Here is a 27180-nt window from a genome sequence, read left to right on the forward strand (position 1 = left end):
TAAAAGTGTAAAAAGAAGTGAACCAAATTGTTCTTAAAGTGTAAAAAGAAGTGAAGCACTGTCATAAAAGGGTACAAATAAGTGAACCAAACTGTCATAATATTGTAAAAAGAAGTGAACCAATTGTCATAAAAGTGTAAGGAAGGGAACACAAGTGTAAACAGTACACAAATTGCCATAAAAGTATAAACAGAAGTGAACCAAACTGTCATAAATGTAAAAAGAAGTGAACCAAATGTCATAAAAGTGTAAATAAGCAAACAAGTGTAAAAAGTGAACCAAATTGCCATTGAAGTGGAAAAAGTTAACCAAATTGTCATAATATTGTAAAAAGAAGTCAACCAAATTGTCATACGCATACGAAGTGAACCAAACTGTCGTAAGTGTAACGTGAACCAAACTACCATAAAAGTGTATGAAGTGAACCGAACTGTCATAAGTGTAAAAATAAGTGAACCAAATTGTCATAAAAATCTATAGAAGTAAACCAAAATTGCCAAAAAAAGTGTAAAAAGAAGTTAACCAAATCATCGTAAGTGTAAAAAGAAGCGAACCAAACTGTCATAAAAAGTGCAAAAAGAAGCAAACCAAACTGTCATAAAAGTGTAAAGAAGTGATCAAATTGCCGTACAAGTGTAAAAAGAAGTGAACCAAACTCATAAGTGTAAAGAAGTGAACAAAAGTGTAAAGAGTAAACAAATTACCATAATAGTCTAAAAAGAAGTGAACCAAATGTCATACAAGTGTAAATGAGTGAACAAGTGTAAAAAGTGAACCAAATTGCCATAAGTGTAAAAAGAAGTTAATCAAATTGTCATAAGTGAACGAAGAAGTCAACCAAACTGTCATAAGTGTAAAGTGAACCAAATTATCATAATAGTGTAAAATAAGTTAATCAAATTGTCATAAGTGTAAAAAGAAGTGAAACAAACTGTCCTAAAAGTATAAAGAAGTGAACCAAACTGGCCTAAAAGTGTAAATAAGTGAACCAAATTGCCATACAAATGTAAAACGTGAACTAAACTGTCATAAGTGTAAAAAGAAGTGAACCAAACTGTCCTAAAAGTATAAAGAAGTGAACCAAACTGGCCTAAATGTGTAAATAAGTGAACCAAATTGCCATACAAATGTAAAACGTGAACCAAACTATCATAAGTGTAAAAAGAAGTGAACCAAACTGTCCTAAAAGTATAAAGAAGTCAACCAAACTGGCCTAAATGTGTAAATAAGTGAACCAAATTGCCATACAAATGTAAAATGTGAACCAAACTGTCATAAGTGTAAAAAGAAGTGAACCAAACTGTCCTACAAGTATAAAGAAGAGACCCAACGTGTATTAAAAGTGTAAAGAAGTGAACAAAAGTGTAAACAGTGTACATAAACATGTGAAAAAGAAGTGAATTAAACTGCTCTCCTTTTTGAAGTTTGAACTTCTTTTTACATGGGCCTAACATCACATTGCATGAACAGTTAACAATGTAGCAAGGTGACAGTTTGACCCTGGAACAGACACATTCTAGTAATAGTACAAGTTGTAACTAAATCCCAGCAAGTCTGAGGTTGTGTACCTAATGAAGTGTCTTGTGAGGCAGGTATAAATAGGTAGAGTAAATGTGTACGTGTATGTGTGGTAGATAGAAATGTGCAAAGTGAAGCCTGAGGGAGGGTGTAATAAAAAGGGAGGTGTCCAGCACGGACATCACAGCGTCACCACGGGGCTCCTTATTATTATCAACATCATTCGTCTGGGTGTCTGGCCGGCCGCGCAGATAGGCGACGCTGACATGTTAATAAACGACCCAGGGTGCCTCTCTTCCTCATCTGCGCCCTCAGCCGCATCAGCAACACAAATGCACACGTGCACGGACACGTATACAAGCATTCCCCCAACAGGGACAGGAGGCGGCCATTTGTTTTCCTGAAGGTCCCTGCGCTCGTCTATTGTTGTTTGCACTGAGGGGACAAATCCAATTCATTGTGACGACAAGAAGGCAGCAATAAGGAGAGCAAAGCACGGGCAAGAACATAAATTACTGTACCCAAATCATTATTTTTTACCTTTGTAAACCGTTGTTTGTACTGACACATCGCCATCTATATTACTGTAATTAACAGCTAATTAAGTTAAATATCTCTGCCATTTTGCAGTAGTATTTAGTATAATTACTAATGTATGTTCATAATGTTTGTGTGAGTGAATGAATACTAATGGCTAGATTGAGTCTTATGCAGATGTGTATGGACTAATAAATGGTATTACTACAGTATTTTTAAACATTGCAGCCTTTACTCTAAGAGAGGGGTTTCAAACTAATTTTAGATCGGGGGCCACTTGGAGAAAAATCTATTCCCTAGAGGGCAACACTGGCAAAATTACGGCACGATAACTTAAAAATAAAGACAACTTCAGATTGTTTTCTTTGTTTAAAAACAGAACAAGCACATTCTGAAATTGTACAAATCATAATGTTGTTGTTGTTGTTGTTTTTTACACTTACATGTTGCAGTTAATAGTATTTTAACTTTATTTGTTGTTATTTATATTTTCTGAATAAATTATGTGAAAATGTTCATCAGTCAATCATTGGTGTTCATTTCCAATCTATCAAGATAAAAAATGTATATCCAGAACCAAATTACAGGATGTTATTTACAAACCCCGTTTCCATATGAGTTAGGAAATTGTGTTAGATGTAAATATAAACGGAATGCAATGATTTGCAAATCATTTTCAACCCATATTCAATTGAATATGCTACAAAGACAAGATATTTGATGTTCAAACATTTTTGCAAATAATCATTAACTTTAGAATTTGATGCCAGCAACACGTGACAAAGAAGTTGGGAAAGGTGGCAATAAATACTGATAACGTTGAGGAATGCTCATCAAACACTTATGGATGGGGCGAGGGTCACCACTTTGTCAACAAATGTGTGAGCAAATTGTTGAACAGTTTAACAAAAACCTTTCTCAACCAGCTATTGCAAGGAATTTAGGGATTTCACAATCTACGCTCTGTAATATCATCAAAGGGTTCAGAGAATCTGGATAAATCACTGCACGTAAGCAGCTAAGCCCGTGACCTTCGATCCCTCAGGCTGTACTGCATCAACAAGCAACATCAGTGTGTAAAGGATATCACCACATGGGCTCAGGAACACTTCAGAAACCCACTGTCAGTTGGTCGCTACATCTGTAAGTGCAAGTTGAAACTTTCCTATGCAAGGCAAAAACCGTTTATCAACAACACCCAGAAACGCCGTTGGCTTTGCTGGGCCTGAGCTCATCTAAGATGGACTGATACAAAGTGGAAAAGTGTTCTGTGGTCTGACGAGTCCACATTTCAAGTTGTTTTTGGAAACTGTGGACGTCGTGTCCTCCGGACCAAAGAGGAAAAGAACCATCCGGATTGTTATAGGCGCAAAGTTGAAAAGCCAGCATCTGTGATGGTATGGGTGGGTATTAGTGCCCAAGACATGGGTAACTTACACATCTGTTAAGGCGCTATTAATGCTGAAAGGTACATACAGGTTTTGGAGCAACATATGTTGCCATCCAAGCAACGTTACGATGGACGCCCCTGCTTATTTCAGCAAGACAATGCCAAGCCACGTGTTACATCAACGTGGCTTCATAGTAAAAGAGTGCAGGTACTAGACTGGCCTGCCTGTAGTCCAGACCTGTCTCCCATTTAAAATGTGTGGCGCATTATGAAGCCTAAAATACCACAACGGAGACCCCGGACTGTTGAACAACTTAAGCTGTACATCAAGCAAGAATGGGAAAGAATTCCACCTGCAGTGTGCCAAGTGTGAAATTTGGTGGAGAAGGAATAATGCTGTGGGGTTGTTTTCAGAAGTCGGGCTTGGCCCCTTAGTTCCAGTGAAAGGAACTTTGAATGCTCCAGGATACCAAAACATTTTGGACAATTCCATGCTCCCAACCTTGTAGGAACAGTTCGGAGCGGGCCCCTTCCCCTTCCAACATGACTGTGCACCAGTGCACAAAGCAAGGACCATAAATACATGGATGACAGAGTCTGGTGTGGATGAACTTGACTGGCCTGCACAGAGTCCTGACCTGAACCCGATAGAACACCTTTGGGATGAATTAGAACGGAGACTGAGAGCCAGGCCTTCTCGACCAACATCAGTATGTGACCTCACAATGCGCTTTTGGAAGAATGGTGGAAAATTCCTATAAACACACTCTGCAAGTTGCCTTTCCAGAAGACTTGAAGCTGTAACAGCTGCAAAAGGTGGACCCACATCATATTGAACCCTATGGGTTAGGAATTGGATGGCACTTCAAGTAGCATCTTCTACAAAGATACACATAATTGCTATTGCGACATCTTTGTTTATTTTATTCAAAAATTTCAGGTTAATTTTTATATATAACTCATGCCGCGAGCCGGATAAAATTTGTTCGCGGGCATGACCCGGCCCTCGTGCCGTACCTTTGACACCCCTGCTCTAAGATGTTTTATTTAATAATAACTAAATACAATTATGAAAATAATTTCAATTATGCTTTTTTTTTATAAATGTTCACCTAATTTGTAAGCCAAAAACGTATTTAAAATAAATGTTATGAAATTAATAAATACTAATTATATATATTTTTTTATCTATTCATTTAATTATTGGAGTATGTTTTATTTACCGTTTTGTGCATTTAAATATATACTTTTTTTTCTACTGACAATTATATTATTCTGATAAAAACAATACATCAAAAACAACTTTACTACAACAGTAAAACAATAATAAAAACAACAAGGAAAATGAAACAAAAAATTAAAACATTTTGTTTTATTATTTCAGATTTGATTAGTCCTTTTTTTATTCAAATACTACTCCTTACTTACATTATTCATTTAGCAGGATTCTGTATGACCTACATGTATGAACTATACAAGTGTATGAAGCTCTATTATGTGAGCAGAACAATGACAGAGTGCAGCCCTTCTATCTGTTCTGTTAGCGCTCCCTTCCATCATGGCAACATTTGCCCTTAAGGAAATATTCCGGATGAAATTGTTGCACCTGAGCTTCCTTCATGCTGGCAGACGCTCACAAAGCAAACCATTACTCTTAAACCAAGAGAAATGAGTCGGATATCGTACTAACCAACTCAAAATTTGGCCAATAAAATGAGTTTTTGCGTCATAAAAATGAGCAAACAAAGGCTGGAATTGAGTAGAGAGATAGAAGGCTCCTTCTTACTGGCTCATTAAGGCCCAAACACATCAAAGGATCTTTACAGTCGTCCTCATTGTCATGCAGAGCTGCTCGGCCATCCCAATTAGAGGGACAAAGGAGGCGGTAATTACAGATTTTTAAGAGTAGAATGCTATATGGATCAAAACACAATTAAAACTTCAACCTGTTATCGCCAGGCTGATGAGCCCCCGCCTTCCTCCCTCCTCTCTGATCTTAATACTTGAAATCTGGAAGGGGCGGCGTGTTTGCCGACGGACCAAAACCATGAAAACACATCCTCTGCTCCAACACTAAATTAATGGCAGCGCTTCTTCAGCGCCCGCAGACTCTTTAACGCCAGCCAGCCTTTCAGAGACAGCTCACATGCTCTGCTTTTGTAATTGGATGCCCACTTCAATAATTGATTGGAACAAATGTGAAATGGATGAGAGGGTCTAAGTGTTCTCCATCACACGCCTTCTGGTTCAGAAGGTTCACGACCGGATGCATGCTTGCAGAGGCAAAGGAAAGGGGATCGCCTAGCACACATTCTGCTCTTTATTTTGCCATCTGATTGCCGTGCGTGTTAAAGGAGGGGACGCAAAGTCGTCTTTGTGATGAGGAACGTGACGACGCATATATTCTGTACAGTACAACCTCCGTAACCTTTTCCAATCCTATAATAGTCTACAATGTAGACTCTACATTATTACAACATTGGTTGTCTTTTCAACATTGGTACAAATACATGAAACATGTCTACACAAAATTCAGCAACAATCCCTACATTATTACAGACAAATGTGCAAACTCAGGATATGTTTGTGCGTGTGAATAAATACAGAGTCACCTTTCAAAAGTGGTTTTGAACATTGGCGTGCAAAAACTACTATTATTCCCTCCCCAAAATTAAGCGATGCAGATCCGGATGAATGTGAAAATTTGGGGTATAAAAGTACATATTTATTAAATTACTTATATTGTATTAAAAAAATACAATAAATACATATATACATATATATATATATATATATATATATATATATATATATATATATATATATATATATATATATATATATATATATATATATATATATATACACATATATACATATACTGTATATATCTAAATATACATATATACATATACATATATAAATATACATATATATATATACACATATGTACATATACATATATTTACACATATACATATATATACATATACTGTATACATCTAAATATACATATATACATATATAAATATACATTTTAATATATATATATATATATATATATATATATATACACATATGTACATATACATATATTTACACATATATACATATATATATATATATATATATATATATCTATATATATATATATATATATATATATATATATATATATATATATATATATTTTTTTTTTTTTTTTTCTTTTTTTCTTTTTCTTTTTTTGTCTTTTAAATTCTATTTAAAAAAAAGTTAAATGCAAGTAAATAAACTTTTTTTTTAAGATTGACATTCAAACACTATTTCTAGAAAATAAAAAAGTTTCTGGTGCAGATGCAGATTTTTGTGAATATCCTGGTTATATATATATATATATATATATATATATATATATATATATATATATATATATATATATATATATATATATATATATATATATATATATATATATATATATATATATATATAATATTGAAAACATTTTCAAACATCATTTTACTTTTTTTTATTTTTATTTTATGATAAAAGTGAAATATAAGTGAAAAATTAGCATGCAAAAACTACTGTTATTTCAAACAAAAAAGTTCTTAGTTATTTCAAACAAAAAAGTTCTTAGATATTTTGGCTACAGATGTACATTTAGTGGTTTTCAACATTGGCATTCAAAAACTACTGTTATTCCCTCCATAACTGGTCATTGGTGCAGATCCTGATACATGTGAAAATTCTGGCTGTATATGTATATATATATATATATATATATATATATATATATATATATATATATATATATATATATATATATATATATATATATATTATATTTTTTTTAATTTTGTTTACATTTTGTAAAACAAAGTTAAACGCAAGTGAAAAGTGGTTTTCAATGTTGACATTCAAAAACATTATTATTCCCAATAAAAAAGTCCTTGGTGCAAATCAGAATAAATGCAAATATCTGGGTTATATATGTAGAAAAAAAACAAAAAAAACATTTGAATTAAAGTCTTTTTTTTCTTCTAAACATTATTTTCTAAACGTTATTATAAAAGTGAAATGGAAGTGAAAAATTGGCATGCAAAATCTACTGTTATTTCAAACAAAATAATATAATAATAATATAGTGCAGATATTATGGCTAAATATGTACATTTTGTTTTAATTTATTTGTTATGTTTTATTTATTAAATTTTTTTTAACAATTTATAATGACAGTAAAATTGAAGTGAAAAGTAGTTTTGAACATTTGCATAAAAAATCCTACTGCTTTTCCCAACAAAAAATATTTGGAAATCTGCAAATAATCTGGCTGTATACTGTATCTAAAAAAAATACTTTTTATATCCATTTTTTTTTACATTTTGTGAACAATATTTGACTTTTAAATTTAATACGCAAAGTAACATTGAAGCAAAAAGTGGTTTTCAACATCGACATGCAAAACTACTGGTATTCCCTCCCAAAAAATTGTAGACAACAGTACAGCAAGTGTAACACGTGTGACTTTCACATTAGCAACACATGCAGAGGTAAAGTTGACAGTGACACTTCAATGCAGATACTCTGTAGGAAGTTGCCTACAGCCACAACTATGCAAAGATTTAGAAGACTCAATCAATGAAATTACGAAATTAATTGTAGCATTACAGCAATGGTTGAAGCAAATAAAGGCCATTAGGACATATTTTATGTCTAAAGAAATCAAAAAGTTGACATTCATGTTTCTTCTTTGTCCTTGTGTCTCATCTTGTGTTTCGGAGGATAGGATGCAGTCCCCATAATGCATGATGGGAAAGACAAAGCAGCACTGAGATGATGATCGCCCCCCTTCAAGCTGAATAATTGCATTGACAACCTAACCAGCCACCCCCACATCCCTCTTTCCCGCCTTCTTCCTTGCTGAGCCAATCCACCCCGGTGCCGCCTCGCATCCACCCGCCAAGCGCTAAACAAGAGTCCATCCATCACGGCGCCACTTGACAAATACATTCCATAATATAAGTTTATTTTTTATGGGAGGCTGAATCAGAGGCCTTCCCATGCATACAAAAAGGTGTCACAGTTATTTATGGGCCCTGCTGAGCGCCACAATATGTCATATCAAACTCCTATTTTGCCTTTCCTGCCGCCGCGTCGCCTGTCAATACGGCGGCGGCCATCAATAACGCTGAACACCGGCACAGATAAAACCCCCAGCGGAGCGGCGGGTCGCGCTGTGGTGGAACGTCCTCGCCTGCTGCTCAAGAACCCAAACTGATAAGACCACACAAGAAGTACACTGATACCACCACACACAAACACACCAACACACTGATACCACATTCACACACCAAGATATGCACAAGGGATATAGTACACGCTATTGCTTCAGGGGTTGCATTTGCATTGGTTTACCTGATTGTGAATGTGTGGCGCCCCCTATGGCTTGTGGTCAAAACGCTATGTGTAATAAAGTATAGACATCCTCAGAGTATTAACATCATTGGACAAATGATCAATGACTCACAAAGATGTTTTCAACCATTCCTGCTCAAATTTTACACACATGTTCTTGTTGATCCCCTAATGGTGCGCAAACAATTTGGCTAAACACCCTAAAGTTACAGTGTGCCTTTTCTAGAGCTGTGTGAGAAATTTCAAGTCAATCCGACTTACAGGGTTCAATACCAAAACCACGTGGTGTATTTTTCAGGAAAATGATAGCACAGATACCACAGTAGGGGTACATGTTTTGTCATATTTTCTTTCGTCTGCAGCGGTTCAGGAGTAGAAGAGTTAGCTTACACTAGTGCTCTTCAAAGAGTGGCATGAGGGCCATTTGTCGCCTGTTCAATCAATCAATCAATCAAAACTTGATTTATATAGCACTTTTCATACACAGGCAAGCTGCAACACAAAGTGCTTTACACCTATTTAAAAGGCGCACGCACGCACACACACACATAGAGCACCATTGACATTTTGGAAGCGTCCCCACGAGAGAATAACTAAAAATCATCATCTAAAAAATGATATAACTATATATCAGTGACGTGCGGTGAGGTTCATGACTGGTGAGGCACTGACTTCATCAGAGTCAGATTTACAAACATATGAACCCTAAAGAGTATTTTATTCACCATTTGATTGGCAGCAGTTAACGGGTTATGTTTAAAAGCTCATACCAGCATTTTTCCCTGCTTGGCACTAAGGATCAAGGGTTGGAATTGGGGGTTAAATCACCAAAAATGATTCCCGGGTGCGGCGCCGCTGCTGCCCACTGCTCCCTTCACCTCTCAGGGGTGAGCAAGGGGATGGGTCAAATGCAGAGGACAAATTTCCCCACACCTAGTGTGTGTGACAATCATTGGTACTTTAACTTAACTTTAACTTTACACATACAAACTGTAGCACACAAAAAAGCACATTTAATAAAAAAAAACATTATTATGGTCTTACTTTTACTTATAAATGAAGTCCATGCGCAGCTCCTTTTGAACAAAAGCATCGATAACTTGTTTATAGAAGTCTTCCTTATCTTTCTTCAGTTTTAAAAGTCTCTCTGTCTCGATGGAGATCTTCCTTTAATTATTACCTCCTGCTTCGATTGAAAGTCCAGTTTAGAAAACTGTTTTATTTTAGATATGTAATCCTCCATGTTAATAGTCCAGGCGAGAGGAAAAAATAAACGATCGCTGCTAACTGTTGCTGCTTGTTGTCACTTCTTCTGCAGCCGAGTAGTCGCAAGAATGATCTCTGGGATCACTATCGCCCTCTACCACCAGGAGGCGGGATTACTGCGAGCCTCACACGGTGCGTCTTTTGCAGCCGTTTTATGATTGCTCAGCACAAGAAAAACGTTACACACATACAGTTGTTGACAAAATACACTGTACATTATATACCTCAGCTAACTAAACTATAGAAATGTATAATATAATTCATATAGCAATACGGTCTCACTGCACAGCAGGCCAGCAGTTAGCCGAGTCATTGCGCAATCCATGGTGAGGCTCAACTCAGTGAAGTGCCTCAACTGGCTGGTGACTCACCGCAAGTCTCTTCTCAGTATTTGAACGGCAAAAGTGAAAAATCAGCAATTTTGAATAAAAATAATCTAAAACTGGTGAAGTTAAATGGAAAATAACTTTATAGTATAATCACTGGATACATATAACAATTTAATTTTTTTTTTTTCTTTTTATATTTCTTTTCTTTCCATGATGGCACGTGAGGCCCCGCCCCACCTGCCTCCCCTGACTGCACGTCACTGCTATATATATATATATATATATATATATATATATATATATATATATATATATATATATATATATATATATATATATATATATATACTGTGTGTGTGTATATATATATATATATATATATATATATATATATATATATATATATATATATATATATATATATATATATATATATATATATATATATAATACCTGGGATTTATATAGCGCTTTTCTAAGTAACCAAAGTCGCTTTACATGTTAAAAACCCATCATTCATTTACACCTGGTGGTGGTAAGCTACTTTCGTAGCCACAGCTGCCCTGGGGTAGACTGACGGAAGCATGGCTGCCAATTTGCGCCTACGGCCCCTCCGACCACCACCTATCATTCATTCACCGGTGTGAGCGGCACCGGGGGCAAGGGTGAAGTGTCCTTCCCAAGGACACAACGGCATGGTAAGAGGCGGGGAGCGAACCTGCAACCCTCAGGTTTCTGACACGGGCGCTCTACCCACTACGCCATGCCGCCCCATATATATACACTGTGTATATATATATATATATATATAGGTTAATGTCTGGTGAGGCACGACTGCATCATCACAGTCAAATTTAAAAACATATGAACCTGCAGTGCAGGTGTACCTAATGTTGTGTCCATGCGGTCGTTCGCGGCTCCTGCAGCGCGGGCATTGTTGTTTTTGCACTTTTTGGCTCCTTGTTAAGTGACTTCTTTTGGGTGGATTCGGTCTTGCACGTGGAGGGTTTGGGTGTGGGCTTTGGTTGGTGTGGCCGCGGTGTTCCCGTCGGGCGGTGCATTCTGCGGCGGAGGTGCTTGGCACCAGGAGGCGGGGTTATGATACGAGCCTCACACAGTGTGTCTCCGCAGCAGATTTATGATCGCTCAGCTCTAAAAATACGTTACACACATACAGTTGTTGACAAAATACACTGTACATTATATACCTCAGCTAACTAAACTATGAAAATGTATAATATAATTCATATAGCAATACGGTGTCACTGCACAGCAGGCCAGCAGTTAGCCGAGTCGCAATCCATGGTGAGGCACAAGTGCCTCAACTGGCTGCTGATCTTCTCAGTATTTGAACGGCAAATGTGAAAATAAAAATAAAAATAAAAATAATCTAAAACTGGTGAAGTTAAATGGAAAATAACTTTAGTATAATCACTGGATACATATAACAATTTAATCTTTTTTTTTTTCTTCTTCTTTTTTTTTTCTTTCCATGATGGCAGGTGAGGCCCTGCCTCCCCTGCCTCTAGTGACTGCACGCCACTGCTGTATATATATATATATATATATATATATATATATATATATATATATATATATATATATATATATATATATATATATATATATATATATATATATATATATATATATATATATATATACATATATACACATACATATATATATATATATATATATATATATATATATATATATATATATATATATATATATATATATTTATATATATATATATATATATATATATATATATATATATGTATATATATATATATATATATATATATATATATATATATATATATATATATATATATATATATATATATATATATATATATATATATACATATAATTGAAATATAATAAAAAATACAAAAAACTAAATAGTAAGAATAAGTGTAGTAAAGCAAAAAAAAAAAAAAAAAAAAAAATTAGGAACCTAAGAAAGGTTCGAAATGTTCAGTAAAATGCCTGCTTGAGAAGGTGCAACTTTAACTATTTTTTTCATGGCTCGCTAAACAGTTTATCCACAGAAATCAAACATTTGCATTAATACATTTTAGATAAGTATTATCAGATTACATAAACAAATTTTTTTTTAGGAGAACAGTTTGCATGTTCTCCCCGTGACTGCGTGACTTCCTCCCACCTCCAAAGACATGCACCTGGGGATAGGTTGATTGGCAACACTAAATTGGTCCTAATGTGTGAATGTGAGTGTGAATGTTGTCTGTCTATCTGTGTTGGCCCTGCGATGAGGTGGCGACTTGTCCAGGGTGTATCCTACCTTTCGCCCGAATGCAGCTGGGATAGGCTCCAGCACCCCCATTGTTATTGTGTTGTGTCGTTTTTATTTGTTGTGGCTTTAACAACCGTGCTGTAGCTGAAAGTTTTTGTGTCCTAATTAATGATATTGTCTTGTGGCGTTTGCATTTCTCGACCACCGTAGATATCTGCCGTTTTTGTTTTGATGACGCCACAGACTTGAATAAAGTTTAACGTCCATTTTAAACTTCATATATTCCAATATTTTCCTTTTTCTATTATCGATAAAATAGATATATTGCCTTTTAAAGCTATCTTTGATCGATACCTATCTTCCAAAAGGCAAACTTGCCGAGCACAGTGACATTTAGGAATATTAATCAATCTATGGATGTATTGATCAGTCGTTACACCATCAATTTTCAGTTAAAATTGTCCCATTTTATTATCTTAAGATTCATTAAAATCGGTCCAACTTCTGAGCTCTGAGTTGTAAGTGCTATGTGTGATAGCAAAGTAGTGATGGCCGATTGTTTAAGAATCAGATCAAATCGTCTCTCTCCTGTCAGCGCCAGAGCAGCAAAGCTTACCATCTTAGCAGACGATTGATTGACAGGTGGACGCCGGTGTGGCTTTAAAAAAAAAAAAGTTAATTTAATGTAAGACCTCCACCTGCGTTGAAAGCGAAGGCTATCCCGTCTCAGCAGCCCCTCGATGATTAGCTTTTCACTTTCCAAATTACTGCTGATGGTTGACGTTTTCTGCTCTGATAAAATAGTGATGACAATTGTCTTGCTAAGGGATTTTGTAGGCATTAGTCCAAATGATAAAAGGTATAACGCTGTGACATGAGGGACACCAGTTGTATCGCCCGCAGATTCATTGGATTTATAGTCCGTCCACCACCAAACGGGTCCTTTAAGAATCCTGTCCATCGTGTGGAATAATTGACTGTTGATTCATCTTAACGCAACTAAGGAAAAATTAAGTTTGCTCTTTTCTAGTTTTAGAAAGGTTTCTAGTTTTGCATTTGAAATGTTTTTTTAAAAATGACTCACAACTCAAATGGACGGTTTTTGTAAGACGTTTTTCCGCCAACTTTTCCATTAGGTCGAACAACTATACTAAAATTGTGATTTCTAAAACTCCGAAAGACCTATCCTATACTTACATTGTGATCATCTAACCATTCTACAGTGGAAACTGCTTAGGTCGCTAACGTTGACATCTCAAGTACTTTGTGTTCTTGTTATTACTAAAAAAGTGCCTGCCTAAGTTGATGTTAATCACAGTTGGGACATGTGCTGTTCTGAACTCTCCAAATATTGTTTTGGTATGTAAAATAAAATAATACAGACAGTTCTAAAACGTGAAACTAGCACAGACACTAAAATGCAGGCAGGGGGAGAAGTGAGGAAGCCATGCTAACCGCTAAGTTAGTTTGAATGTCAAATAGTGACACAACAAAATCAGTTGTACACTTCACTTCAACCGGAATTGTGTTACAAGGATAGCAGATAGTAACCAGCTTAATAGAGGAAATTAACAAGTTCGTGCTATGACAAAGTGTCTAGGCATGTTTCGGTTTTAGAAGGGCCAAAACAGTGCTGATGTGTATTTAGTCTTCACTATATTGGGCTTAAAATATTGCAAGTTCACTTTGCAGATTTTTTTTTTAATTTAAAAAAAATATATTGTACATGATTCAGGCTAAAATTATGTGTTAAATTAGATCTGGTTTAAGTTGTGTGCGTATTATCCTTCCACCCATCAAATTTCTACCACTTGTCCCTTTCAGGATCGTGGGGGGGTCCTGGAGCCTATCCCAGCTGAGCGCAGGATTTGTCCTTTTTTAATAATATAATGTGGTGATCGATAAAGATATCTATTTATAAAACAGGACTTCTGTTTCTGGTTTGAAGGGTGAACAATGCTAACAACAAAAGACAGCTATTCTTGGCGCTACTGTATTTTCACTGTGACAATCAAGTTGACAAACTTTTTTACAACAACTTTTTGTTGGACAATATTTTGTCACGGCCCGGGCGTATGCCAATGCGCACTAATCTGTGCGCTCTACTGATTGCTCCTCCAAGAGCGCACCTGCGCGCGCCACTTCGGCTGCAGCAGGCAGCTGCAATCAATCTGCAATCGGCACACCTGGCGCTGATAAGCTCCCTGGGCTTCTTAAGCCAGTGCAGACCTGTGTTCCGGGCCAGAACGTAGCTACCTGTCCTGTACAGTAAGCCGTATTACATGCTCTAGGCAATCCTGCTCTCTCTGTGTTTTCTCCTCTGTGTTTCATTGTGCGTTGTCCTGTGTTGTTTCGTTCCTGCAGCAAATCCCTGTTCCCGCGTGACGAGCTGTGTGTGTCGTCTTCCCTGTTGTTCCTCTCTGGTTCTCTGGCTGCCCCTCTTGGATCTCGACCTTCCGCCTGGACACGGACCTGGTGACACCTCTCTATTGCCGCCGACTTCCTGCCTGTCTCTCAGATCTACGAGCCTGCCCTTCCCTTTTTGGACTTGCCTCTTGCTCAACACTCACGGTAACACTCAGCAATTAATTCCCACACATAGTCACACACATATACACTCTTTTGGCTCAGTCACACTCTATACCCTTGTTTATTAATATTATTATTATTTGTTATTTATATATATATTGAATATATATAAATAAATCATAGAGCTAAATATGACTCCCCTGTTGTCTGTGCCGTCTTCTCCTCCTGTACACAACATATTTTCAACTACAATAAGACATCTCCACATTGGTGAGACTGACGCGAGTGATATTAAAAAAAACAACAGGACTAAGCAGCACTTCATGCTAACATGACTGCTATAAACTGTCAGCTATCTGCAACTGTCCGGCCTAAGTGGAAAATAGCTCTTTTGATGCACTTCATCTTCGACATTAGTAACACAGCTTTGACGGGAGTGATGTGGCGTGACAAGGCCGACACGCAATGTCAACAACACGACATGCTTGCAAATTCCTTGTGTGTCAAGCATACTTGGCCAATAAAGCTGATTCGGATTCTGATCAGTTATTGATCTTCGCTATTATTGTCAAGTTGACCAAGTTTTTGCGGAACAAATTACACCCGTAGTTACAGCACTCAATGTCCAGTTCTGACTTAGAGGAATTAGCCAGAATGCGAGGAAGTGTTGTTGTTAACAGGCGACAGCCATAGCAATGACACTTCTCTGAGACACTACCAGTGAGTACTGCCGCTACTAACTAACTCAAGGCTACTATTGTGGGTGAAATAAGGGTAAATTATATCTAAAGGGCTCTAATTATGTTTTAAAAACTTTTGGAATTTTTGAAATTTAAATGGTTAAGTTTTTTTTATGTCTATGAAAATATTTAATTTGACTAATAATCGTACTTCATGAAAATGTCTGTACCAATTAACCACAATACGTGAGGGACGACTGATTGTACAAGGTGTATTGCATCCAAAAACCGGAAAAGGCACAATACGTTACCAGTTAACGGTCAAAGGAGGAGCCTTAAAGGCCTACTTGTCATGACACAAGCACAGTCCGTTCCTCCCTCATCTGCGGGAGCACTCAGCAGCTCCACTGAGTACGCCCAGACACGCCCCCACACGCGCTGTGCAGACCGCACCCACATGCCGCCGCAGCTGGAGACAATCATCAATCAAGACACCTGGCAGTGATTACGGACGACAGGATAAAGAGCCTCGCCGCTGACTACTCCTCGTCGGAACGTTGCTTTGCTTGCAGTAAGCTCACGTCTCTGACTTCCCACCAGTGTTTTTCTCCTGTGCTTGTTTCTTCGTACCTTGTTTTTGATCTCCTTCGTCTCTCCTTCCTCCCACAGTCCCTGTCTCAGCTCCCGCTGTCATATTCCCCTGAATCCTGTTTGCCCTCCTGATTAACCAACACCTTGCCTGGACTTTGGACGCTCTCTCCTGCACTACGACCACGCTTGGACCCCCGGACCTCTTTGCCTTCTCCCCCTGGATTTGGACGCCACCATTCAACACGCATGACAACACCCCTTACGGTATCTTTATATATTAATTCCAGCACATTCAAACACATAGTAGCATACACACCCTATGTAATCATAAATCACTCAATAAATACATTGAGTTTATACTTCTGCTGTTGTGCCGTCTCCTCCCCCCCCGTCTAAGACATAACAGAACGTTCCGACCAAGATGGAACCAGACGGCACAGAACATCCCCCACCTGGAACTCTTGTCCGAACTTCCCCTCCTAGAGACCTATCTGCCATCGAGTCTGTCATTCGACAACATCAGGCCTGATTTTCCACCTTGGAGGACAAACTTGATGTCGCATTTGCTAGTCTGCTGTCAAGATTGGACAAACTCAGTACAGGTCAGGTGACACCTCCCACTCCTATTTTTAGCTCTTCTGAGGCACCTGCCCCCGAAGGACCGTCTTCCACACAAAAGATGGCGGCGCATGGTATGCTGCGGCTATGCTAACACTCTTGGGAGTGTAGAGCGATTTGGCAAAAAACACCCGTCATTTCTGTCAATTTCATGGCTGGCTCAAAGCGTGAACACTCTGTGATCACATACGACCGACAGACAATTCTGGATGTGGATGGATCGGGTCGTTATAGACTGAAAGATGCATGTACGGTGGACCTCCTCGCTAGCATGGGAATACTTCGTGGGCTACATCGAGCGGCCTTTGTAGCAGCGGAGTCAAGTGCTAGCGGTGACCGCCAATGGAGACGACATAAGCGGTGCGAGCGGAAGCAGAAGCGGGGATGCCGAGCTGGGCTAACAACAAAGAGAAAAGCTAACCAAAGAAGCGTGGAGTCTCCGGGTAAGAAGCCATTTAAACTACAACTAGCTGGCGTCAGGCTGGATAATCCCTGCACACATAGCAATTCTCTTAGAATAAAACACAACTCACATAATGTTTTTTCTTTTGTGACCGTGTCAGAGGCAGACATACACTGTACTGAGGTAGCTAACTATGATGCGTTCAGTTTATCGCAACATCAAGCAAACAATCTGAATATCCCCGTCGTATCAATTCCTAGATATGGTCGAAACTATTTAAAGTGAAATACGCATAATAAACGCAACATTATTAATATTGCTACTTCGGATAATTTCAACAAACAATCCTCAAAACAGCCCACTACCTATAATATGGGCTTTTTAAACATAAGATCATTATCTTCCAAAACGTTATTAGTTAATGAAGTCATTAGAGACAACAAACTTGACGTCGTTGGTCTCGCCGAGACCTGGCTCAAACCAGACGATTTTTTTGCGCTAAATGAGGCATCTCCTCCTAACTATACCAATACACATGTTGCCCGACCTCTTAAAAGGGGAGGGGGTGTCGCACTAAAATACAATGAAAACTATAATCTTACACCTAACCTAAATAATAAATATAACTCGTTTGAGGTGCTCACTTTGAGGTTTGTCACACCGCTGCCTCTCCACCTGGCTGTTATCTACCGCCCCCCTGGGCCCTATTCGGACTTCATCAGGGAATTCTCAGAGTTTGTTGCTGATCTAGTGACGCACGCCGACAATATAATCATAATGGGGGACTTTAATATCCATATGAATACCCCATCGGACCCTCCATGCGTGGCGCTCCAGACTATAATTGATAGCTGTGGTCTTACACAAATAATAAATGAACCCACGCATCGCAACGGTAATACGATAGATCTAGTGCTTGTCAGGGGTGTCACCACCTCTAAAGTTACGATACTCCCGTACACTAAAGTAATGTCCGATCATTACCTTATAAAATTCGAAGTTCTGACTCATTGTCAACAAACTAATAATAATAATAATAACTACTATAGCAGCCGCAACATTAATGCTGCCACAACGACGACTCTTACTGACCTACTGCCTTCGGTAATGGCACCATTCCCAAATTATGTGGGCTCTATTGATAACCTCACTAACAACTTTAATGACGCCCTGCGCGACACCATTGATATTGTAGCACCGCTAAAGCTAAAAAGGGCCCCTAAAAGGCATACCCCATGGTTTACAGAAGAAACTAAAGCCCAGAAATTATCATGTAGAAAGCTGGAACGCAAATGGCGTGCGACTAAACTTGAGGTTTTCCATCAAGCATGGTGTGATAGTTTAATAACTTATAAACGCATGCTTACCTCAGCTAAAGCTAAATATTACTCAAATCTCATCCACCTCAACAAAAATGATCCTAAATTTCTGTTTAGTACAGTAGCATCGCTAACCCAACAAGGGACTCCTCCCAGTAGCTCCACCCACTCAGCAGATGACTTTATGAATTTCTTTAATAAGAAAATTGAAGTCATTAGAAAAGAGATTAAAGACAATGCAACCCAGCTACAACTGGGTTCTATTAACACAAATACGACTGTATATACGACGGATACCGCCCTCCAAAATAGTTTCTCTCTCTTTGATGAAATAACATTGGAGGAATTGTCAAAATGTGTAAATGGGACAAAACAAACAACATGTTTACTTGACCCAATTCCTGGGAAACTTATCAAGGAGCTTTTTGTATTATTAGGTCCATCAGTGTTAAATATTATAAACTTATCACTTTCCTCTGGCACTGTTCCCCTAGCATTAAAAAAAGCGGTTATTCATCCTCTACTCAAAAGACCTAACCTCGATCCTGATCTCCTGGTAAACTACCACCTTCTGTTTATCTCGAAAATCCTCAAAAAAATTGTAGCACAGCAGCTAAATGAACACTTAGCGTCTAACAATCTCTGTGAACCTTTTCAGTCCGGTTTCAGGGCAAATCACTCTACGGAGACAGCCCTCGCAAAAATGACTAATGATCTATTGCTAACGATGGATTCTGATGCTTCATCTATGTTGCTGCTTCTTGATCTTAGCGCCGCTTTCGATACTGTTGATCATAATATTTTATTTGAGCGTATCAAAACGCGTATTGGGATGACAGACTTAGCCTTGTCTTGGTTTAACTCTTATCTTACTGACAGGATGCAGTGTGTCTCCCATAACAATGTGACCTCGGACTATGTTAAGGTAACGTGCAGAGTTCCCCAGGGTTCGGTTCTTGGCCCTGCACTCTTTAGTATTTACATGCTGCCGCTAGGTGACATCATACGCAAATACGGTGTTAGCTTTCACTGTTAGGCTGATGACACCCAACTCTACATGCCCCTAAAGCTGACCAACACGCCGGATTGTAGTCAGCTGGAGGCGTGTCTTAATGAAATTAAACAATGGATGTCCGCTAACTTTTTGCAACTCAACGCTAAGAAAACGGAAATGCTGATTATCGGTCCTGCTCAACACCGACATCTATTTAACAAGACCACCTTAACATTTGACAACCAAACAATTAAACAAGGCGACTCGGTAAAGAATCTGGGTATTATCTTCGACCCAACTCTCTCGTTTGAGTCGCACATTAAGAGTGTTACTAAAACGGCCTTCTTTCATCTCCGTAATATCGCTAAAATTCGTCCCATTTTGTCCACAAGCGATGCTGAGATCATTATCCATGCGTTCGTTACATCTTGTCTCGATTACTGTAACGTTTTATTTTCGGGCCTCCCTATGTCTAGCATTAAAAGATTACAGATGGTACAAAATGCGGCTGCTAGACTTTTGACAAAAACAAGAAAGTTTGATCATATTACGCCTATACTGGCTCACTTGCACTGGCTTCCTGTGCACCTAAGATGCGAATTTAAGGTTTTACTACTTACGTATAAAATACTACACGGTCAAGCTCCTGCCTATCTTGCCGATTGTATTGTACCATATGTCCCGACAAGAAATCTGCGTTCAAAGAACTCCGGCTTATTAGTGATTCCCAGAGCCCAAAAAAAGTCTGCGGGCTATAGAGCGTTTTCTATTCGGGCTCCAATACTATGGAATGCCCTCCCGGTAAAAGTTAGAGATGCTACCTCAGTAGAAGCATTTAAGTCTCATCTTAAAACTCATTTGTATACTCTAGCCTTTAAATAGACTCCCTTTTTAGACCAGTTGATCTGCCGTTTCTTTTCCTTTCTTTTCTACTCTGCTCCCAACCCGGGGTGGACCGCTAGCCTGTCCATCAGATGGGGACATCTCTACGCTGCTGACCCGTCTCCACTCGGAATGGTTCCTGCTGGCCCCACTATGGACTGGACTTTCGCTGATGTGTTGGACTTTCACAATATTATGTCAGACCCACTCGACATCCATTGCTTTCGGTCTCCCCTAGAGGGGGGGGGGGGGGGGGGGGGTTACCCACATATGCGGTCCTCTCCAAGGTTTCTCATAGTCATTCACATTGACGTCCCACTGGGGTGAGTTTTCCTTGCCCGTATGTGGGCTCTGTACCGAGGATGTCGTTGTGGCTTGTACAGCCCTTTGAGACACTTGTGATTTAGGGCTATATAAATAAACATTGATTGATTGATTCCCTTCGTGAACCAAAGATAGCCAGTCCTAAGATTTTTGAGGGGGATTTCGAACTTTGTCGTGGCTTCTTGGTTAAATGTGAATTTATTTTTGAACACCAACCATCTCGTTATGCTAACGATGGGGCCAAGATAGCCTTTAGGTTTTCCTTATTTTCTGGACCTGCCCTTAAATGGGCCACTTCCGCCCTTAGCAAGCCTTCGGGGTTTAACGCTAATTATTCTGCGTTTCGCAAAGAATTTTTGGCTGTTTTTGATCATCCCACGGATGGAAGAGACGCTGCAGCTAGGCTTCATTCCCTCAGACAGGGTCACCGCTCCGTGGCTAAATACACCCTAAAATTCCGCACTTTGGCAGCTGAGAGTGGTTGGGATGACAGGGCTCTTTTGAGTGCCTACAGGAGAGGCCTTAATGAAAATATAAAGGATGGATTGATGCGTGACAGGCCGTCTTCTAGTCACAAGCTAATTGAACTAGCCCTCTTGTTTGATCAGCGACTTTCAGAAAGAGAAGCGGAGAGGGAGAGCGACTTCGACAGCACGAATAGGGCAAGACCTCCTCGTTCTACCAGCTGGGACCTCACGAGACAGACAGGCCCAGTTAATCCATGTCCTAGTCCTACCCCAGAACCCATGCAGATAGGAAGATCTCAACTTTCCTTCGAGGAACGGGAACAGAGGTTTCAACGACGCCTATGTTTTGCTGTGGTATGGCGGGCCATCATATTCGCAACTGCCCATCTCGGCCAAAAGATCGGGCTCACCAGTCAAGGGGATACTGGTGAGCCATACTACAATCCCCACAATCTTTTCCAGGCAAACCCAGAGTACTCTGTTCCCTGCTACCTTGTCTTGGGAGGATAGGGCACTATCAGTAGAGGCCTATGTGGACTCCGGAGCCGACGAGAGTTTCCTCGACTTAAGGTATGCCACAGAATCTGGTATTCCGTTAATTTCCTTAGAGACTTTTGTGTCTGCCCAAGCCTTAGATGGTCACCCTTTAGGGCCTATCAAACACCGCACTAAACCTTTATCCCTTACCCTTTCTGGTAACCATACAGAGACCATCATCTTCTGGGTCCTGGATGCGCCGGTAGCCACCCTTGTCCTCGGCCGATCATGGTTGAGTCTACATGACCCCCACATTTCCTGGTCCACTGGCAAGATACTGGCCTGGAGCAACCACTGTCATGCTAACTGTCTCTGTTCTGCTGTTATACATTCCGAAGGACCCAGATCGATATCTCCCCCTGTTGACCTGTCCCAAGTCCCGGAGATATATCATGATCTAGCCACAGTTTTCAGTAAGGATCAAGCACTGTCACTTCCACCCACAGACCATACGACTGCGCTGTTGATCTTATTCCCAACGCAGTTCTTCCATCCAGTCGACTATATAACCTTTCCCTTCCTGAGAAGAAAACTATGAGGGACTACATCTCCGAGTCCCTGGCCTCTGGTATAATCAGACCATCCAAGTCACCTGTGGCCGCTGGATTTTTTTTGTCAGCAAGAAGGATGGATCCCTTCGGCCATGTATTGATTACCGTCAACTTAACAGCATCACTGTAAAGAATAAATATCTGATACCCCTACTCAATTCATCTGTTGAACCCCTCACTCCGGCCACCATCTTTACCAAACTGGATCTACGCAACGCCTATCATCTGGTACGAATCAGGGAAGGAGATGAGTGGAAGACTGCCTTCAATACTCACTTAGGGCATTTTGAGTATAGGGTCATGCCTTTTGGTCTGACCAATGCTCCTGCAGTTTTTCAAGCCCTAGTTAACGACATCCTCAGAGACATGATAGACCGTTTTGTTGTCGTTTACCTGGATGACATCCTTATCTTCTCCAAGAACCTTCAGGAGCATCAACAACATGTCCGTCTCGTCCTACAACGCCTTCTGGAGAACCGTCTGTTCGTCAAAGCCGAGAAATGTGAGTTCCACTCTTCTTCTGTTGATTTCTTGGGATTTGTAATTGAAAAAGGACATATTAAGGCTGATCCAAAAAAGGTGAAGGCAGTGGTGGACTGGCCTCAACCCTCTACTCGCACTGAGTTGCGACGCTTCCTTGGATTTGCCGGATTCTACAGGCGATTCATTAAGGACTTTAGTAAGTTGGCCGCACCTCTTCATGCACTTACCTCTACCAATGTCCCCGTCCAGTTGAACCGTGAAGCAGAAATGGCGTTCTGATGTCTCAAAATAAGTTTCGTCTCTGCACCCATCCTCGTTTATCCAGACCCGGACAGCCCGTTCATTGTTGAGGTGGACGCCTCCGATTCTGGTATAGGTGCAGTTCTCTCCCAACGCTCCAAGCAGGATAACAAGGTCCATCCATGTGCTTTCTTCTCCCGACGCTTATCACCTGCTGAACGCAATTATGATGCTGGGAATCGGGAATTGCTCGTTGTACACGAGGCATTGAAGGAGTGGAGACATTGGCTAGAGGGAGCTAAGTACTAATTCCAGGTCCTCACGGACCACCGCAATTTGCTGCGGCCAAAAGACTGAACGACAGACAAGCACGATGGTCCCAATTTTTTAGTCACTTCAATTGTATTCTTTCTTTCAGACCGGGCTCCCGTAATACCAAGGCTGATGCCCTCTCCCGTCAGTTCTCAGAGGAAACCATTGACGATATCCCGGAGGAGACTATCCTTCCTCCCTCCAAAATTATTGGCATGGTCACATGGGAAGTGGAGGACCTGGTCAAGGAAGCCCTGAGAGTAAGTCCGGGACCCAAGGGAGGACCTCCCAACAGACTCTTCGTCCCTCGTGAGTTACGACCTCGAGTTCTGGACTGGGGACATTCCAGTGTTTTCACCTGCCATCCGGGATTTCAGCGTACCCTATCCTTCATCCGCCGGCGGTTCTGGTGGCCATCCATGGCCAATGATACCTGTGAGTTCATTGCTGCTTGTAGCACTTGTGCACGTAATAAGCCTTCCCACAGACCGCCGGCAAGACTATTGCTTCCCCTTCCTGTTCCCAGTCGCCCTTGGTCACACATATCTCTGGACTTCATCACTGGTTTTCCACCTTCCCAAGGTAACACCACTATTCTCACCATTATTGACCGTTTTTCTAAAGCCGCACACTTCATTCCTCTACCTAAACTTCCATCTTCTGCCGAGACTGCTGATCTTCTCACAACCCACACAGTCAGGCAACACGGCATTCCTGTGGACATCGTCTCAGACAATGGTCCCCAGTTCACCTCTCGGGTGTGGCGGAACTTTTGCAAGGGAATTGGGGCCACGGTCAGTCTTACCTCTGGTTACCACCCTCAAAGTAACGGTCAAGCAGAAAGAGACAATCAAAGTGTTGAGACCATGCTACGGTGCATATCTGCCAGACAACCATCCTCGTGGTGCAAGTTTCTGCCATGGGTCGAATTTGCTTACAATTCCTTGAAGAGTTCGGCTACCAGATTGTCACCTTTTGAGTGCTCCTTAGGTTACCAACCACCTATGTTTCCTCCACAGGAGCTTGAAGCTGCAGTTCCCTCTTCCCGTACACACATCAAAAGATGCCAGCAAGTTTGGAAAGCCGCCCGGGCTTCTCTAATCAGGTCCTCTGAAAGGATGTGCCGCAGTGCTAATCAGCGACGCATCCCGGCTCCCTCGTATTCTCCGGGTCAACAAGTTCTGCTACGGGCTAAAGATCTTTATCTTGAGGTACCATCTCGAAAACTTGCACCCAGATTTGTAGGACCATACACTATAGAGGCCATAATAAACCCTGCTGCGGTTAAACTTTCTTTACCTCCCTCAGTCAAGCGACATCCCGTGGTCCATGTTTCGCAGATCAAACCAGTTACTACTTCCCCACTTTCTTCACCTGATCCCACCCTCCCAGGATTTTGGACAATGGGGACCCCGTTTGGACAGTTATGGATATTCTCGGGGTCCGTCGGCAAGGTAGGGGGTTAGTTTATTTAGTTGACTGGGAGGGTTATGGGCCTGAACATAGGTCTTGGGTTCCTGCCTCCTACCTTGCTGACCCATCACTACTAGAAGACTTCTATCGGGCAAATCCAGGAGCTCTTCGGCGCTCGTCGGGGGTCTCGCATAAGGGGGGGGAGGCACTGTTATGACACAAGCACAGTCCGTTCCTCCCTCATCTGCGGGAGCACTCAGCAGCTCCACTCTGAGTACGTCCAGACACGCCCCCACACGCGCTGCGCAGACCGCACCCACACGCGCTGTGCAGACCGCACCCACATGCGGCCGCAGCTGGAGACAATCATCAATCAAGACACCTGGCAGTGATTACGGACGACAGGATAAAGAGCCTCGCCGCTGACTACTCGTCGGAACGTTGCTTTGCTTGCAGTAAGCTCAAGTCTCTGATTTCCCACCAGTGTTTTTCTCCTGTGCTTGTTTCTTCGTACCTTGTTTTTGATCTCCTTCGTCTCTCCTTCCGCCCACAGTCCCTGTCTCAGCTCCCGCTGTCATATTCCCCTGAATCCTGTTTGCCCTCCTGATTAACCGACACCTTGCCTGGACTTTGGACGCTCTCTCCTGCACTACGACCACGCTTGGACCCCCGGACCTCTTTGCCTTCTCCCCCTGGATTTGGACGCCACCATTCAACACGCATGACAACACCCCTTACGGTATCTTTATATATTAATTCCAGCACATAGTTTACATTCAAACACATAGTAGCATACACACCCTACGTAATCATAAATCACTCAATAAATACATTGAGTTTATACTTCTGCTGTTGTGCCGTCTCCTTCCCCCCGTCTAAGACATAACACTACTGAAATGAAATTGTCTTATTTAAACGGGGATAGCAGGTCCATTCTATGTGTCATACTTGATCATTTCGCGATATTGCCATATTTTTGCTGAAAGGATTTAGTAGAGAACATCGACGAAAAAGTTCGCAACATTTGGTCGCTGATAAAAAAGCCTTGCCTGTACCGGAAGTAGCATGACGTCACAGGTTGTACAGCTTCTCACGTCTGCACATTGTTTACAATCATTCCCACCAGCAGTGAGAGCTATTCGGACCGAGAAAGTGACGATTACCCCATTAATTTGAGCGAGGATGAAAGATTTGTGGATGAGGAAAGTGAGAGTGAAGGATTAGAGGGCAGTGGAAGCGATTCAGATAGGGAATATGCTGTGAGAGGCGGGTGGGACCTGATATTCAGCTGGGAATGACTAAAACAGTAAATAAACACAAGACATATATATACTCTATTAGCCACAACACAACCAGGCTTATATTTAATATGCCACAAATTAATCCGCATAACAAACACCTCTCCCCTCCCGTCCATATAACCCACCATTACAACTCAAACACCCGCACAACACACTCAATCCCACAGCCCAAAGTACCGTTCACCTCCGTAAAGTTCATACAGCACATATATTTCCCCAAAGTCCCCAAAGTTACGTATGTGACATGCACATAGCGGCACGCACGTACGGGCAAGCGATCAAATGTTTGGAAGCCACAGCTGTGTACTCACGGTAGCGCGTCTGCTATCAAACTCAAAGTCCTCCTGGTTGTGTTGCTGTAGCCAGCCGATAATACACCGATCCCACCTACAGCTTTCTTCTTTGCTGTCTTCATTGTTCATTAAACAAATTGCAAAAGATTCACTAACACAGATGTCCAGAATACTGTGGAATTTTGCGATGAAAACAGACGACTTAATAGTTGGCCACAATGGTGTCCCAATATGTCCGCACAATCCATGACGTCACGCGCAAACGTCATCATTAGGGTTGGGCATCGTTTGAATTCGAACGATTCCGATTCTTTGTTTCGATTCCGATTCCTGACGATTCTCGATTCCGGTTCTTTTAAGAGGCAGGGTCAAAAAAAAGTTTAGGATATTTTAAATGAGCTAGCTAACCTACATACAGTCTTTCTGAATGAAATAGTCTGACATTCTCCATCAATTTTAATTCTATTAACTTTTTATGAACTTTACTATAAATTCCTCACAGGGCTGTTTTCAACTAGAATATAAATATCAAATCTA

This window comes from Entelurus aequoreus, linkage group LG08 (genome assembly GCF_033978785.1).
Source record: "Entelurus aequoreus isolate RoL-2023_Sb linkage group LG08, RoL_Eaeq_v1.1, whole genome shotgun sequence".
Classification (NCBI taxonomy): domain Eukaryota; kingdom Metazoa; phylum Chordata; class Actinopteri; order Syngnathiformes; family Syngnathidae; genus Entelurus; species Entelurus aequoreus.